This window comes from Falco punctatus, assembly GCF_963210335.1.
Source record: "Falco punctatus genome assembly, contig: scaffold_27, whole genome shotgun sequence".
Lineage (NCBI taxonomy): Eukaryota > Metazoa > Chordata > Aves > Falconiformes > Falconidae > Falco > Falco punctatus.
This window is the reverse complement of record NW_027660117.1, coordinates 1,936,237-1,953,168: the sequence shown is the minus strand read 5'-3', so window position 1 is coordinate 1,953,168 and position 16,932 is coordinate 1,936,237. Positions and strand designations below refer to the sequence as shown.

The window sequence follows — 16,932 nt, the reverse complement described above, 5'->3', positions numbered from 1 at the left end:
TTTGTACTTGCAAAATACAAATTCTTTGTATTTGCAAATAGTAGCTGTATTTTGCAAATACATGTAGGAAACAAGGCTTCATTAGTTACACTGCTTGCGGAACTGCTTATTAATCTTAGGCAAGGATTAATCCTGCAGCTGTTGCTGCCCAGTTTTCTTAACAGCCACTTGCAAAGGGCTTTATCCTTGTACCTTTGGGAAGGGCCAGTCAGTTACGTATCTGGGATTTTGCTTAGAGAAGTCTTTCCAAGAATGCTGAAAAGCTGGAGGAGAAAAAAAAATTACACTTACAGATTTGTTGATAGAATCTTGTTTACCATATTCAGACCAATATCTTAAAATACAATACCTAATTATTTTCCCAATTGTATTTGTGGGTCCTGATATAATGCTCAAGGTCCATAGTGCTGCTTTCTTTAGGTGAGATATCTGCAGTGCTGTTACTACATTATACTCAAATGTCCCTCGTTTTCCAGACTAGATGTTTTTAATGAAAAATGAAAATCATATCCTTATGTCAGAAGTTCAGCTGATTCAGTCTTCATTCTCTTAATGCCTCTGGACCTGATGAGTCTCCTCATATTACTGTTGTTGTTGTTGTTATACAATGTAGGCATAACAACTAATAATGGACAGTAGGAAAAACCATAGAGAAATAAATAATTTGGGAAGAAGGCCACAAATACTTCCAAACAGCTAACACAGTTCCCCAAAAGGGAGGTAATAACGCACAGGATCATTGCAGAAAACTCTCCAAAATTTCCAGTGAACTGAATACATCATGAGACCAACGTCTCAAAAACAGATCTCTTCTTGCATGTTTCTTCAGGCCTGCAAAGGGGAGCTCACACACTCCAGCAGCCCTTCAGCTGCCTGCCATACCGACTGTGGGAGCTCCGTGAGCGCCTAATGCTCAGCTGATGGCACTGCAAAACCCATGCTTAGATTTGGGCTTCGCCCTTTCCCTCTGAAGCCCTTCGTTGTAAGAGCTAGTTTCAGGAAGGTGGCTGTGCAGAGCTCCAGCAGAGCGGTGGGACAGAGACAACCCGCCCCACTCTGCAACACAGCTACCCCTCGCAGCCACTGCGCACTCATGCCCACCGAAAGCAAGAACAGGAGTTTTCCAGGGTAAGGATGGAGAAAAGCAGCTTGGGATCTGGCCTGTCGTAATAGCTGCTGTTACAGGATCCTCAGCAGCAATCATTGTTATTGAGAAGGATGGAGATCGTTCTCTAGCATTTCTTTCTGCCTCAGCCAAATACTTGCTGTTAACTGCTTTTTTAGAGATTTTTTGTTAAACTAAATACATCATTGAGTATAGACCCTCTACACATACTAATTTATATGCAGCCCTTTGTTGAAGGTAAGGCCTTTGTTTCTGCCACCAATGCTTCTTCACTACATTAATGACAAATCACCCAGCATATTCTTTTCCATAAGACATTTATATCTATATTGTCCTACAAATCTTAAGACTAGTCCCTCTCTCAAGTACCTTTGGTCAGCTGCATCCTTTTTTAAAAAAAATGATTCTTGCTTTCTTTGCAAGATGATAATTTTACATGGCTTGGAGCAATGGTTGCAGGAGATATGCAATGCAATCCTAAGATTGTAAAACAACAAAAATGGGATAACTGAGCAGAGTTGAAAGTTCTATCTGTACTGATTGTATGCAGCTCCCTTCTGTATAAGAAATTCCTCATGTCTGCTGGGCACCTGGGTTAGCTAAGCCAAGCCTGCAAGCCTCCACCACACTCACCTACCAAAACTCCACAGTGTGTCCAAGCCCAAAAGGGCTATCCTTCACATTACGTTCCAGGATTAACACTCCTAGCACGCAGCACAGCAGTACCCATATCCTAGAGCACAGAAAGGTCTTGTACACCCGACTTTCAGTCCATGGCCTGGCACACATGCAGGAGCTATCACATTTTGTGCATCCAGGCTCTGAGCACAAGCTTCCAGAGCCTGCTGCCTGCCTCCCATCACCAATATCCCCAAGATTATCCCTGGGGTATCAGTGACCTAAATACACTGGTTTGGATTTGAAAGTTGCTTTTGTTTTTAATGTTGCTGAGTCTCTAAAACCAGCACGCGTAACAAACTGCCTATTTCCAAGCAGCGGTTGTGTAATTTTGCTCCCCACCCCCAGAGACGTTGCCTGCCATTCATTTAATGGGCTCAGTTTCACTGGGAAGTGCCTGGAGGAACCTCTTAGCTCCCTAATTAGCAACAGAAGGGGCCAGTCCTTGCCGGAGGTAGCAGTGAAACATTTGTGAGGTCTTCCGACAATAAGGGAGACAGAGAAGGGGCCATTTCCAGCTGGGAAAACAGTAACTTCTCTTCAGCATACAGTGCAGAGCAGAGGACTAAAGAGATGTTAGGGGGAAGGTATATTCAGAAATGAGAATGGGCTTTCTGCGCAAGAAAGGAGCATTTGTGGAGGGGGAGGAAGAGGTTGGAGAGATTGTCCTGGGCTCTCCCAAGCTGTTCATTGCTCCTGCAATCCGACTTTTATGTAATATACCATGGAGCAGCACAGAGGCCTCATGGACTGGCTACCGGTGAGGGCAGGAGCAAGGTGTTGCTGCCGTCTGCTCTCAGATGTTTGAGCTGGCTCTTGTTAGTAAGATTGAGGAATTAACAGCTTGGAGGTGCTTAGGAGCTCAGTGTTTCCTCCAGGGACGGGATCACTGAGGCTGAGCACAGAGCCTGCCATTCAGTGCCAGAGTAGACTTTGGTACCAAACAAATCTCCCACCAACCAGCTGAATGTCCTGAGACCTCACTGGAAAGGTGAAAACTTTGCTTGTCCATTGCAAGTAGGGTGATGTGCTGGGGGCTTTCCCTTAACCCCAAGGACACAGCCACACGTGGTAAGAGCTCCAATTTTTCCCATCTAATCCCATCTCTGGGCATGGCTTTTTTCATACAATACCAGTTGGAAAGAGTTGCATGTGCATGGACAGTCCCAGCTTGGACCTGTTGGACCATGGGGACCATTTTCCTTCAGAAGTCATGCAGGGAAATACAGCATTCAGTGTCTTTGGCCTGTAGGAGCAAAGATCCGGCATAACACATGAAATCCTTGTTAGCCTTAGGACCTTCCTTAAAAGCAAAGGAAGAACATAACGTTCAAAGACAGAGTGATGCCATGGGGCAAGCAGGGTTTTGGGAACCTGGAAGAGCACAGGAGAGATCTGAAGCTTCCAGTTGTCCTGCCCTGCAACATCACTGGCCAGCAGCTCACTGGTAGTGGCCACCGACCAGAAAAAAAGAAGAGAGCTGGTCCCTGGTATAAGTCAGGAGACCATATTCACAAAGATCCCCTGTTAATGAGCACCATTTGCTTTCTAGTAATGCTTAAGACAGTGAACCTGATCTTGTGCATGCAAAAGGAAAATTACGCAGCAATGCCTTCATGCTGTAAGATGATGGCTTGATGATCTTAAAAGGTCTTTTCCAACCTCAACAATTCCATGAATCTATGATTCTGTGAAGGGCAGTGCATTACAGTTGGGGCCATAAATCCCAGCAAGGGCCTTGCAACGGCTCCAAAGGTCAGAATAATCATTTCCAAGTTGCCACAGCATCTCAAGCTATAAAAGAGCTGCGTTCAAAGGTTTTGTGCTCCATTCTTACCCCTGTTCAATAGCCCATTTCATAATGAGAAGTCACCAGCTTTCCTCCCTGTGTTTCAGGTTTCAGTATTAATGGCATTGATGAGGCTTGGATTGTGATTACGTGAAACTGGCAACGAGAAACACATAAAGTCCAAAATAGAAAAAAGCCCAAATACACACAAAAAAAGTGTTATTACTGGTGCTGCGAGCTCCTCTTTCCCACAAGAGGGCACCCAGTGTTTGCAGAACTACTGCTTGGCCTTTGGGTGCTTTCTCCAGCAGCAGGTCACACTGTACCAGCAGTAGCGAACGGGTCTGGGAGAGCTGGCAGGTTGTGTTGTGTTTGGCTCCTCCTGCTTGTATCCAGCTGTTAAACCAGCTGAAAAAATACATTACGGTAACATTTCCATGTCTGTATTTTCTATCATTGCTGCAGGGGTGATCCTGCAGATCAGTGACAAGAGCAAGAGAAAAGCATAGGAAACAAGCTTTCTGTTAGTATGTGATTTGTGCAATGGGAACATATGAAATCCCTTTATAAAATGATGCCTGTCGCACAGGGACTGTGGGAAGTTTAGACATTTGGAAGTTTAGACAGAGGTGCAATAGTGAGATTCAGTGTATCAAATTTTATTCTCTCTCCTTTTGGGTTGGTTTGGTTTTTTTTTTTCCCATGCCAGAGTAGCAGCTGAACCAGCAAAAGCACAGCACTGGGACAGAGGCAGAATTTTTTCTAATAGTGCTCCGAAGGGGGCTTTTTAAAAATGGGTTTGCTAAGACGTCTGTCATTAAGAATAAGGGATCCTGCCCCAATGCAGGGAGATGCTCTGAGACATTTTTGCAGGTCCTTTCCTGTGGGATTCCCCTTTCCATTTATGAGACATGCATCAAAATCTCGTGGGAGGCAGCCTTGCTGTCTCCAGCAAGCAGTTTCTGCCTGAATTTGTGCATTTTGGCCTCGAGAGGTTGTAAGAGAGGAGGGGAAAAACCCCTTGCTTTCCACTGCTGCTGCATCCCAGGACGGAATTTCCTCTGGGAACCCTTTGATCTCTGCTCACCAGCACTCACACAAAACTCCTGCACATCCCCTGCATTTCAGTAGATGGGATCCTGGCATCCCAGCTGTTCCAGATTTATCGGGGGTGAAGGTGGTGGTGAGGTGTTGCCTTTTAGCCCCAGGGTATTAGTGGCCTTGGTGTGTCACCTTGTATCTTAAGTAAAAGCCATTCTGACTTTCCCAAGCTTTTTATACAGAAAGCAGCAACTTCTGTCTTTTCTTTGTAGCTGTAACTAGCTCTGCTGGCTCTTCTCCCACATTCCTGGTATAGATAAATTCACTCACAGCTGTTTAAGCCAGTCCTTCCTCCACCAGCCTTTATGCTTTTTCCCAGTGCTAAGTAAGAAACAGAATTTCCTCGAGGTCTCTTTTGTCTACCGACGACACCACAGCCTGCGGTACCTCAACCTGGCTCTTTACAGGGTCCTCAGCTACCTTCCACATGGGTTGTAGTTCTTTCCCCTTGTTGCTAATAATTCCCTTGTCTGCTGACTATAGTCCCTCTGCAATCAGGGATGTCATCTTCCAAGAGGCCTCAAAAGAGCTGGTTTTGTTTGGGAAATAGAACCTTAAAGCTAAGTAATCCCAGACGGATGTAACCAGAAATAGCTGTGGTGTAGCAATAAACTGAACTTTGACCAAATGAAGGATTTACAAGCTTTTCTTCCTGATGACTCTTTTTTGATGGCACAGTGGCTGCATATGAAGTCACGGTATGAGACCTAACCATCACAGAGCTCACTGGTGATGGTACTTCGCTTAGAGCGTTGCATGGAGATAGGAATCATTTTCTCTCACAGTAAGATGTAGTTATTCCTGGACTGAAGCACAGCAAGGACACAATTTAGGAAAGAGAAGCCTTTACCTAGTAAGATTTTACTAACCATGAAGGAAATGAAGTCTAAAAATGAGCTAAAACAAAGCATTGATTTCTGTGGAAAATGAAAAGCAACTTTTCCTTTTTTGTTTGGGCTGCTGCAGATCACAGGTGCACATGGAATAGAGCCACACGATGCACAGGTCAGAAGGGGCACATGGAGGTCAGCTCATCGCAGCTTCTGCTCAGAGCAGGTTCAGGTAGATCAGGTTGCTCAGTGCCTTGTTCCTGTCAAATTTTGATTGCCTCTAAGGATGGAGATCCCACATCCTCTCTGGGCCCCTGTCCCAGTGTCTGAATACCTCCATGGTGAACTAATTTTTCCTCACATCTAACCAGAATTTCCCTTCTTGCAATTTGCGTCCATTGCCTTTTGTTCTTGGTCCATTTTTCCTACACTCTCCACTAGGTAGATGCAGACAGCAGTAAGACCCCACCGTTTGCCTTCTCTCCTCCAGGCTGAACAAGCCCAGGTCTCTCTGTCTCTCCTGGTACACCACATGGCTCCAGCCCCCCAGCAGCCTGGTGGCCCTGACCACCGAGGGTGGGCAGCCTCACTCCAGCCCTTCCTCTGCCAGCAAGGCCAGCACTGGACATGGCACTCCAGATGTGGCCCCACAAGTGCTGAAGAGAGCGAAGGATCACCTCGCTCAGCCTGCTGGCTAACACGCTTGCTATCTAGCCCTGTACGCACCGGCCTTTGCTGCACCTTGTTGACTCAGGCTCAGCTGAGGACCTCAGGCCAGGCTCTGCAGAGCTGCTTTCTATGCATCTGGCGTCCAGCCTGTGCTGATGCACGGAGCTGTTCCCTCCCCATGCAGGACCTGGCATTTGTCTCTTGCTGAACTTGATTTGCAAGCGCACGTTTAGGCAATAGGTGGCACTGATGGTTGATGTAGCTTGCATTGTCACCAGGAGAGTGTCGCTGCGGAAGAGAAAGCCAGCAGAGGAGACACCTGGGTTGTTTCGCTGGGAGCTGTGGCTAGGCGAGGAGGAGCGGACATGTGGCAGGAGATGCTTCCAAACGCCTGGTGAGATCTCTTTGGCACAGGGAGGAGGGACTCTAAACAGGGGTCCCCAGGGTTGGGGCAGGAGAAAGGCCCGGTGGGGTCCACCAGGCCATCGGTGGGTGGGAGCATGCAGCTGAGCTTTCCTGAGCATGGGTAGGGAGGAGGTTTTATAAGACTGAGCCTTGTTCTGTGCCACTCAGAGAGCTGTTTCTGGGACATGCTTGCTTTGTTAGCAGTGCCGAGTTTGTGCTGTTGCCGTGATAACTGGTTTCGTGCCTCTGACTCACTAAACTCCAGGATATAAGTGCAGGGGGTTGTTATTACTTGTTGCATAAGCTACTCAGCCTCCAGGGAGGTGGAGGCTGACACTGTTTGCTCTTAGGAGCTCTTGGTCTTCTTTGTCTGGGAGTGGTTTCAGGAGATACTTCCTTAAAAATCACATAGACTGTCTCAGAGATCAATTACCCAATTGCCTTCACTACTGCTGGGGTGTCCAGTACAGGCACTGTGTTCTGCATCACAGGTAGCAGTGGGAAAGGGTACCAGGCAACAGGAAACACCCAGTGGATTTGGTTTTTCATGGAGTTTCCTGTCCTTTTTAATTTTTTTTTGTCTCAAGGCATCGTAATTATGACACCAAACAGCTCCCTCATCTAGCTGCAGAGTAACAAGACTTTCTCTGTTGCTTCTAACTTTTTGGTAGATTTTAGATTCTGCTTTTCTTGCAAGAGAATCTACCAGGCTAAAAGAGAACCAACGAGGATGTTTCCTTTTTCTTGCGGGCAGATGAGACCTAAAAGCTTGGTATCCAGTCAGGAGTAGCTGGAAGTAGCAAAGGTACAGCAGCTCACTGAACCTGAACAGGGAAGGGTCCCACAAGCTGCTCCTCATGCCAGCCCTGGGCAGGATGAGTACCACGTGGCTGGCAGCAGAGTAACCCTTGAGCTTGGAAGTCCCCTGCCAAGGCTGGGCACCTATCGCTACACAGCTGCCAAAATAAACTATTTACTTGGCTGAAGTAACACAGCCCTCTGTAGGATGAAACACCGCAAGGACACCTACCCAGTTGTTCAGTGCCTTTTATCTAAATTGTGCTGAAGGCGGGAATATTATGGTGACAAACTATCTAGCTAAAACACAGCCCAGAAACACTGTCTCTGTTGCCAGCCAGCTGAACAGCTTGTGATCCCATGGCTGCGCGGTAAATGGTGCTGGCAGGGGATGTTCCTTACACCATCCCCAAGGGATGGTACCATTCAGACAACACTATCAGACCAAGAATCTTTCCCACCCCACCCCCACCCCCATTTTCTAGGGATGGCACCTTGTCCCGGATCAGGTAAGTGAAATAGCTGCTCTGTGCTGAGGAGTTCACTTTTTATTAGCACCTGGGCTGGGGCACAGCATAGTCCCTTCCATACCCTGTATGACAAAAAATCTTCATTCACAGTCTTCTTTGAGCCCCCTGCAATAGCCCCAGACAGCTCTGCTAATCCCCAAGGGAAGCTGGAGAGCTTGAGGCACAGGTCAGGGGGATGGGAAGGGACACTACATTTAGGACTGATTGCTGAAGGGTTTGAACGGTTTTAAAACATTGCTGTCTGTCTGTTAAATCCAGCTCTGGCGCCTTAGCTCCCACACCTCAAGAAAGTCTGAAACTTTGCTGTCTAGGTAAGAAAAAGAGGCACCAGACAGACAAGTTGAGACCTTTACCTATGGACAGCTATGGTGGAGGGCTAGCGTTGCCCTAAAAGATGACTGAATCTGTAGGGGAGCTATGTATGTAGCACAGTCAAGGGGCATGTCTAGCACATCCAGCTGTCTCCAGCAGCTGAAAACTCTTGTCTCTGCTCCTCAGCCCACTCTGTGCAGTTTTTATTCCTGAAGCTGTCCAGGTGCTACTATCCCATTCACTTCAGTACCTGCCTTAAAACAGATAGATCCAGATCCTACTGATCCTTGTCTCCCAGGGCACACCTGGTACATAAGGAGAGGGACAGAGAAGCCTTGTGATTAACAAGTCCTGATCAGCAAAGGCTTAAGGTCCCTAAGAAACACTGGTAGATGTAACCCTGCCACAAATCCTGCCTGCGATCTTCAAAAATAACAGAAACACCCAGCCCCTGCTGACTGCATGGGGTTTGTTACTCACGTCCAACCAATGTGACTACAAGCCTCAGCATAGTCCCTTTACCCTTGACACTTCTGTTGGGCGCAAACAATTTTATGCCTCCCCAGGTCATTTGAATGTTCTCAGAGGAATGCAGTCCTGGTCCCTGTGGCCGCTCTGGGCATTGGAGGGATGCTGGTTTACTGGCTGAGGTCTAGACACAAGATCAAGACTATTGAAATGGGCAATGGATGGTGGGGCTCAGATGAAAGACCTCTAAAAGGGAAAGAAGATGAAAGTATCTGTCCCTTCAAGACTGAAACATCTGACAAAGAAATTGAGGTGCCCGTGCCTGGGAGGTAAGGAGGGGCAGAAAGCTGCGAGGTGGAGCCAGTTCATCACCCACCTTACTGCTTTGAGGTGATGCCTTGGGGGCAATAGCCAGCGCAGGTCCGTTAGATGATGCTCTGGCTCACTGCCCTTTATGAATGGGATTTGAGCTCAGATTCACTGCAATGTCTTTACGCTTTCTGAGACCACAGACTCTCAATGCAACCTGGGGCTGCTCCTGCAGAAAGGCCATGCTTTGAGCAGCAGAATTTGACAGCAGGTCTGCAGTGGTGGAATGGGGTGGGAGGGCACCGGGATAGCAAAGGCACCAGTAGGGCAGGACTGAGGGGCTTCCGCAGAGGACAGGGTTGGAAGGGTGAAGAAGGATGGGGTCCTTCCTTCTGTCCCTACAAGCCTGTCACTAATTATCTGGCCAACTAGCAGTCGGTAGCACAGGCTGAGCTGCTTATTCTTCTCTCAGCTGGCAGTGCTGGCAAGTTCCTAGTGCCCAAAACCCTAAAGCGAGTTAGCAGTAAGGCAAGCGTAGAACCCACTACTCCTGGGTGCCCTAGGGGAACTGCTAACCTGTAGAGAAATATATTCTCCATATAAATGATTCAGGAAGTTATACAGAGTATGGCACTGCTTCAGGAGGGCTTGTGGTGTCCCAGAGAGAGACACAGAAGCCGGTGGAGCCAGGAGAGCCTGTTCATGCCTGCCTTAGCATAGGGCACATGCAGGCATCTGGCCAGCCTTGCAAGAGCTCCTGTCCGCAGGACCTGCATCGCCGCCTGGAGCAGGCCCGCTACACACCGCAGCTGGAAGGGGCTGCCTTCCGCTACGGCTTCACCTCCAGCTACCTGCAGAAGGTGGTGGCCTACTGGAGGAACCCGTTTGACCGACGCAAGCAAGTGGAAATCCTGAACAAATATCCCCATTTCCGAACCACCATTGAAGGTGAGGGGGTCTCTGTGGCTTGAGCAGGTCTCACTCTGAAATGCACAGAGAGAATGGGGGGCTTTAAGAGGTTACTCTATTAAGACAACAGTGTGCATAACAGCTTAATGAAGGATCAGTAGTGGAGGCTATGTTATTAGTAACCCTCTATAGATTAAGATCATTGCACAGTGGTGATAAGATTAGATCTGCTTGAAGATGGGCTTCATCTGGCTCTGAACCTGCACTAAATAACAACGAGGTTTTCTTCTGCTATTGCCTTGAAGCCACCTTTGAAAACTGTAAAATTTACCCAGGCCCTGAGGTTGGAATATCCACCACCACCACCCAGTTTAGCCAGGTGAGGTTAGCCAGACTTTAGATAAGTGATCTGCAGGTTAAACTTATATCCTGCGCTTACTTTTTCCATGTTTCTCTTTTTATCACCCACACATTTTGTAATTTAGTCATGTTTTTGCACGTGTCTTAGCTGCATTATGCTATGCATTGAAGTGCAGCTGTACTTATATACTGTAAGACCAATTTCTCAGGAGGTGGATGCTCAGTCTCCTGTGACCCCAGTAACTGGGACTGGGATCAATACCTCTGTCTGTAAGTAAAAGATGAGACACAGGTAAAATACCAGGCATGTCCTTTCAGCTAGGCATCTTCTTGCCATGGGTTGATTGTGTACCTTCTGCTGTGAATGCTAATCACAGTTTTGCCACCCTCCTTCTTCAGAGTTTGGAACAGAAACTGTGATGGAACTAAGGCTTTAATTTATCTGTCTGGATGTGTGGCAGGGATTGATATCCATTTTATCCACGTGAAGCCCTCCTATGTCCCTCACAGTTGAGCTGTTCAACCTCTGCTGATGGTCCACGGCTGGCCTGGCTCCTTCTACGAGTTCTACAAGACCATCGCTCTACTCACAGAGCCAGCTGAGCATGGCCTGAATGAGGGTGACATGGTGTTTGAGGTCATCTGCCCATCCATCCCAGGATATGGCTTCTCTGAGGCACCACACCAGAAAGGTGAGCGATGAAAAGGCGCTGTTGGAATTGCCAGGTTCTTGGAGCCTCAGTCATCCCTGGCCCTCACCAGGGAATGCAGTTTGTGAATGCAGATGCTTGGCTCTGCACTAACACCCATGTGGCTGAGGCTCTGGGGCTGGCTGTGGAGATCTGGAAGGTAATGGTAGCTGGAAACCAGGTCTGCTTTCCACTTTATCCACTTTCCACTGAATTTCCATCTTGTGTTCACTGTATTGCCAAGGAGCAAGGCAGAGCAGCATAGCACACTGTGCCTTTACACAGCAGCATACTCATGTGCCTCTGTCAGACCATGATCTTTGGCCAGGGGATGATACACCAAGACAAACAGGTTTCCTCTGTTTCTCTTTACCTACAGGCTTTGACAGCAAAGCAACTGCTCGGAAATTTCATAAGCTGATGAATAGATTGGGCTCCAAAGAATACTACCTACAGGGAGAAGACTGGGGATCTCTTATTACCACAAACATGGCCCAGATGCTGCCACAGTGAGTAGCAAAGGGAATCAGTGCAGAGAAGGTTTCTCCAGTTCTTACCCTACCTTCTGGCTCCACGGTCCGGGTCCTGCCTTCTGTTTGCCCTGCCTCTCATCGCCTTCTGCTTTGTTTTCTCCAGGGGTATCCCCACCCCTGTGCATTCAGTCATATTCACGTGCTTTGCATTGACAGTGGTATTTGCATTCTCACGCTTTCTAAATTTCATAGAATCATAGAAGCATTTAGGTTGGAAAAGACCTTTAAGATCATTGAGTCCAACCATAAACCTAACACTGCCAAGTCCACTGCTAAACCAGGTCCCTAAGTGCCACATCTACACACCTTTTAAATACCTCTACCACTTCCCTGGGCAGCCTGTTCCAATGCTTGGCAAACCTTTTAGTGAAGAAATTTTTCCTGATATCCCATCTGAACCTCCCCTGGCACGACTTGAGGCCATTTCCTCTCATCCTCTCACTTGTTACCTGGGAAAAAGTGACCAACACCCGCCTTGTTACAACCTCCTTTCCTGTAGTTTTAGAGAGCAAGAAGGTCTCCCCCAAGCCCCCTTTCCTCCAGACTAAACAAGCCCAGTTGCCTCAGCTGTTTCTCATAGGACTTGTTCTCTAGACCCTTCACCAGCTCCGTTGCTCTTCTTTGGACACATCTTTCTTGTAGTGAGAGGCCCAAAACCGAACACAGTATTCGAGGTGCAGCCACACCAGTGCTGGGTACAGCATCACTGCCCTTGTCCTGCTGGCCACGCAATTTCTGACACAAGCCAGGATGCTGTTGGCCTCCCTTATCTAGGGAAGAGTTGTACAGAGAAAAATGGAGTGCTGTTTGGCTTCTCTTTCACTAGGCATGGAAGTAAGCTCTGCTGCATTTTGATTTGAGACCTCAAGGATCATCATTCTAAATCAGGAAGGAGATAAATTTAAAATTGGCAGGGAGAAAAGGAAGGAGCTCAGCCTTTCAGCAGCTGATCAGTACCACGAAGTATAGGACTTTCCTGGATGGAGATGGCACCAGCTGTACCATTTTTAACTCTCCCAAATTTTTTTGGAAATCACGATAAATGTGAAGGGCTTATGTATTTGGCTTAGTGAAATGCTTCTATTACAGCTCCCGTCAGACTTATTTTCTAGAAAATTTGGAAACAGAAAATGGCTTGATTTAACCTTCTATTCATTAACTTGATTTCAGATCTGTGAATCTTATCTTTGCTGGCAGAGAAGGTTTGAGAAGGATGATTTCCGTGATGCTTGGGGCTTATATACCATGGCTCATAGGCTTTACTAGGGAAGATGTTCGACGTATGTATCCTTTCATCCAGAAGAATATACATGAACTATTGCGAGAGTCTGGATACTTACACATCCAAGCCACCAAACCAGACACTGCAGGTAATGAACCTTCTCTATATCACTATGAACTTTGTATACTGACTGCTTAAGGCGTATAAACACATAGTTGAACAAAAGCCAACCATGTTTAAGAAGCAATGAATTCTGGTGACTGAATGCAAGACATGGGGACAAGAGCTGTGTAAAAGGAAGTGAAAAGGAACCGCTTAAAAAAAGACGGAGACTACAAATATCACTTTTCAAGGTCTGTTAAATGGCATACCACTTCTCTATGGCAAAGAAACCCTTTGCAAAAACCCTCTTAAAGTAAAGCACAGGACCCTGACATTGAAGCTTCTAGAAATAAATGTGGGTGAAAACAAGAAAAATACCATAAGCAAGTGCAATGTGAAACTTGCAGAAAGGTAGACACAGCCATAATACCTGAAGCCAGAAGCATGATGTAGTGGGACCAGTAGATAAGGAGTCTGAAGAAAGGTATGGCCATCTCAGAAAAGTTACATGATTTATTTGTATAATATTATCAAAGATTATGGGGTATTCCTTTATTGAAATAAACCCTCATCAGGAAAGACAGCAGAGCTGTCTCAGACTGGCATCAGGTACGGAGACCATAGAAGGAATAGCACCCCATCCTGGCATTTAACTGGAAAAGAGGAAACTCAAAGTGAAACGTCAGCTAATGCCTAGTCTGTTGCTTGAACTGATTGCAATATCAGAGAAATAAAAGGAGACAAACCAGATACCAGGTTGGGGTTTTTTGGGTTTTCTTTTCAAAAGCCAAACAATGAAGACAGCCCCCAGAAAAACAAAGACCAGTATGTCTAGTGTCTGATCAGAAAACTAGCAGAAATGTTTTTAAAAGGAGAATTCATTTACAGGTGATAATATCACACGGAAATCATGCTTCAAATATCAGAGCTCTGGCAGGATCAAGAAGCTGTGGATCTAGTAATGGAACATATTTAATTTCCAAAAAAAGTTTTGTTGAGGTTCCTTCCCCCAGTGTTCTTAAAGACATTAAACTGCCTTAAGAAAAAGATTAAGTTCATGGGTTAATAACTAGTTAACATGAGAATTCATGAATATAAATAAGTAAGCAAGTTCCAGGGGAGAGAGAATATCACAAAAATCTGTGCTGGCACCCGTACCTTTCAATATGATCTTAATTTCTCTACAGATAAAAGTGAATGGTTAAGTGAAAAACTGACACCTATCCAGGGTTTGGTTTAATCTAAAGATAAATGGTTTTGTAACTCTCTGCAGTTAAGTGACTGGTTGATTAAACTGGCCAATAAAAACTGATGTCAACAAAGTCCAAAGCAATTTAAGCAGAGGAAGAAAATCACAATGGGCTCTAGTTTGGTTGCTGCTATGTGAGAGAATCCAAGAGTCAAGGACAGTGCTTTGAAACATCAGCCAGCTCAGACTTTAAGAGAATCTTACAAACTCTTAAAGAAAGCAAAAAGAGAGTAAGACAAAACACTAAATCCATGATATTTAGAATCTGTTCCACCCCTGTTTCATTAATATATTTTATAATCAAAAGAATACAAGAAGGGGAGAAAAAGAACCCTAAAGTGACCAAGCAGCTTCCCTACAAGCACTGTACATAGTCTAGGACTCTTTAACCTGGAAAAAAAAGAAGAGCAGGGATTTTGTAGCACACTAAAATTGTGAAAGGTAGAAAATAAATAGGGGGAAAAAAATACATATTCCCTGCTTAGTCTCAAAAAATATCTATATTATCAGTTTAGTTCTCATTAGGCAGGTTTAAAGCAAAGCTACAGTATTTTCACTCACCAGAAGCTGTGGTACCTAAGATGTGTACAGGTTGAATCATTAGTAAGCTGCAAACAAGACTGGTATTTCTGAGCATCCAGTCCATGAAAGTTGAATACAGTGATTCGGAGACAGCTTTCAGCTCAGAAAATGCTCACCTCCAGACGGGTCACATGTTAGCTGGCACATTTTAGCCTGCCCTACCTTTGCTGGTCAAAGCATTTACATGACTTTGATGTGTAGCAAATCACTTTAGGCCTGACAGCACAGGGAAACTGTTGTGCCAATGCACAAACTTACTTTGCATTAACTATGTCCACTATTAAATTGAAATCACATTGTGCATCATCTTCTACGCAGTCATTCAGTGCTAAAGTCACACTAAAATACACTTGAGAGTAGGCAATTCTAAGGATACTGTAAAACTACAGCCTAGAGTGTGGTACAGGAATTTTCCCAAGGCAAGCTCTACCACTGCTGAAGTAATCCCCACCCGTTTTACAGGTTAAAACACAGATATAATATGCTGTGTTTATAATGTTTGTTAGCATTCCCCAAAGGCAGGAGCAGATAGCAGATACACACCACTCCACTGTTGTTTAAATTACATAGAAAGTGAACAGCACTCAGGGTCCCAGTTAGCCATCCTAAGCAGGACAGTGCTCCCAAACAGTTTATCTGAAATTTCTTTTCAGAGTGTAATCCCTTTACATCTGAATTTGCTCTTTCTGCCACACATTACCAAGAAGCCCAGAGGATTTTCTTAACTCCTATTTTCTTTTGTATAGGAATTGCTCAACTTTATAGTGCTGTCAGTTATAGCCAAAATTCCATTGGGGTGAACTTTTCAAGAATAAAGTACTACCAGGGCTAGTAAAACGCACTCTTTACTGAATTCTCATAGAAAACTCTGAAGAATTGATGTAAGTCCAGTTTAACTCCCACTGAAGTATTTGCAATGCCAGGCAACTGCAATGGTTCTCTTCTTCTCTTGAATTAGGTTGTGGACTGAATGACTCCCCTGGGGGGCTTGCTGCATATATATTGGAAAAATTCTCTACCTGGAGAGATAAATCATTTCTGCATAAAGATGATGGAGGCTTGGAAAGGTAAGAAAACAGGTGCTCTTCCATGAGAGGACTCATTAAAAGAATGAGCAATGGTAACTAATGAGGAGATAGGTAAAAGACTGGCCAAAGCTGAATTTTGAGCATGAAAGGTTACACATGACAAGTAGTAGTGTAAACTTACAGCAGACTGCCTGCAAACTACTGCTTCAGCACCGGGCAGTTTTGCTCTGGGCACATGGGTGCCAATTAATTTGCTGCTTGAAAACAAGTGGAGAACAAGAACAACTGTTCTTCAGGGCATGAGCCCAATATAGCGTATTGAGAAACAGCTTCCAATGAAACGTCTTCATCTTTTTCTATCAATAGCAAATACACTCTTGATGAGCTTTTGGCCAATGTGATGATTTATTGGGTGACATCCTCCATTGTGTCCTCAAAGCGATTCTACAAGGAGAACATCTCCAAGAACCCTGGTCTAACAGGTGATGCCAGGTAATGAAGTGGTAGGTGTAAGAAAGATTTGCAAATGAGATTGAAACACGTTTGCCTGTATAAACATTTAGATTACTTAAAACAGCAAACTTAACTTCTTAAAAAAAAAATCTAAGTTCTTATTTTCTTTTGATAAAAATAGTTGAGTCATTTTTCTTTTGAACCTGTAATTCACACAAAGTAGCTTGTAGCCAAGACAATGCAGCGGACATATCAAACTATATTCAGTCTTGTGTTCAAACTACAGGTCTATATACTTAGTCACCAAACAAATGTGATCTCTGGCTCAGTTCAGTTAAAACAAAACAGAAAATCAGGAGCATTTCCAAGAGAGACGTTTAAACTGAATTAGGAAGCATACGGCTTAGTGGTGGATAAAACTAACGACTACAAGTGTTAAGCACAAACTTGGGGAAGCAATCTGGAGAGCAGTACCTTCTAACAAACCAAGCACCTTCTAACAGCCACTGACTTTAAGATGACTATAAGAGAGGCTGACCAGAAAATGCTGCAGAACGGAATTCCATGTGATTGATCACACAAACAAATAGAAGAGTCTTTTCCTTTGTAGACCGAGCCAGCTTACCTTTCCTCAACTCATTCGTTACGCTGGTACTATAAATTCTAAAGTAAACTTGAGCAGGCTCATTTCTGACTGTCACAAAGAGGTGATGCGTCTTGCCATTTATCGCAAAACTGTAAAACAAGGTAAGTTTAAAAACAGGAAACGTTTCAAGATTGAACCGTGTGC

At 45.2% G+C, this 16,932-nt stretch overlaps 1 long non-coding RNA gene and 1 pseudogene across 2 annotated transcripts; both read left to right on the top strand.

Annotated features, from left to right (window-relative positions):
* Positions 1–7,143: 7,143 nt before the first annotated feature.
* On the top strand, positions 7,144–11,853 carry LOC308057953 (epoxide hydrolase 1-like; annotated as a pseudogene). Its single transcript has 4 exons — positions 7,144–9,018; positions 9,783–9,963; positions 10,746–10,976; positions 11,353–11,853. The product of its transcript is annotated as an epoxide hydrolase 1-like (transcript).
* Positions 11,854–12,652: 799 nt separating this feature from the next.
* Positions 12,653–16,130, top strand: LOC308057954. Its single transcript, XR_013925566.1, has 3 exons — positions 12,653–12,876; positions 15,620–15,728; positions 16,056–16,130. It is a non-coding gene; the product is annotated as an uncharacterized lncRNA (long non-coding RNA).
* The last annotated feature ends 802 nt before the right edge of the window (positions 16,131–16,932 follow it).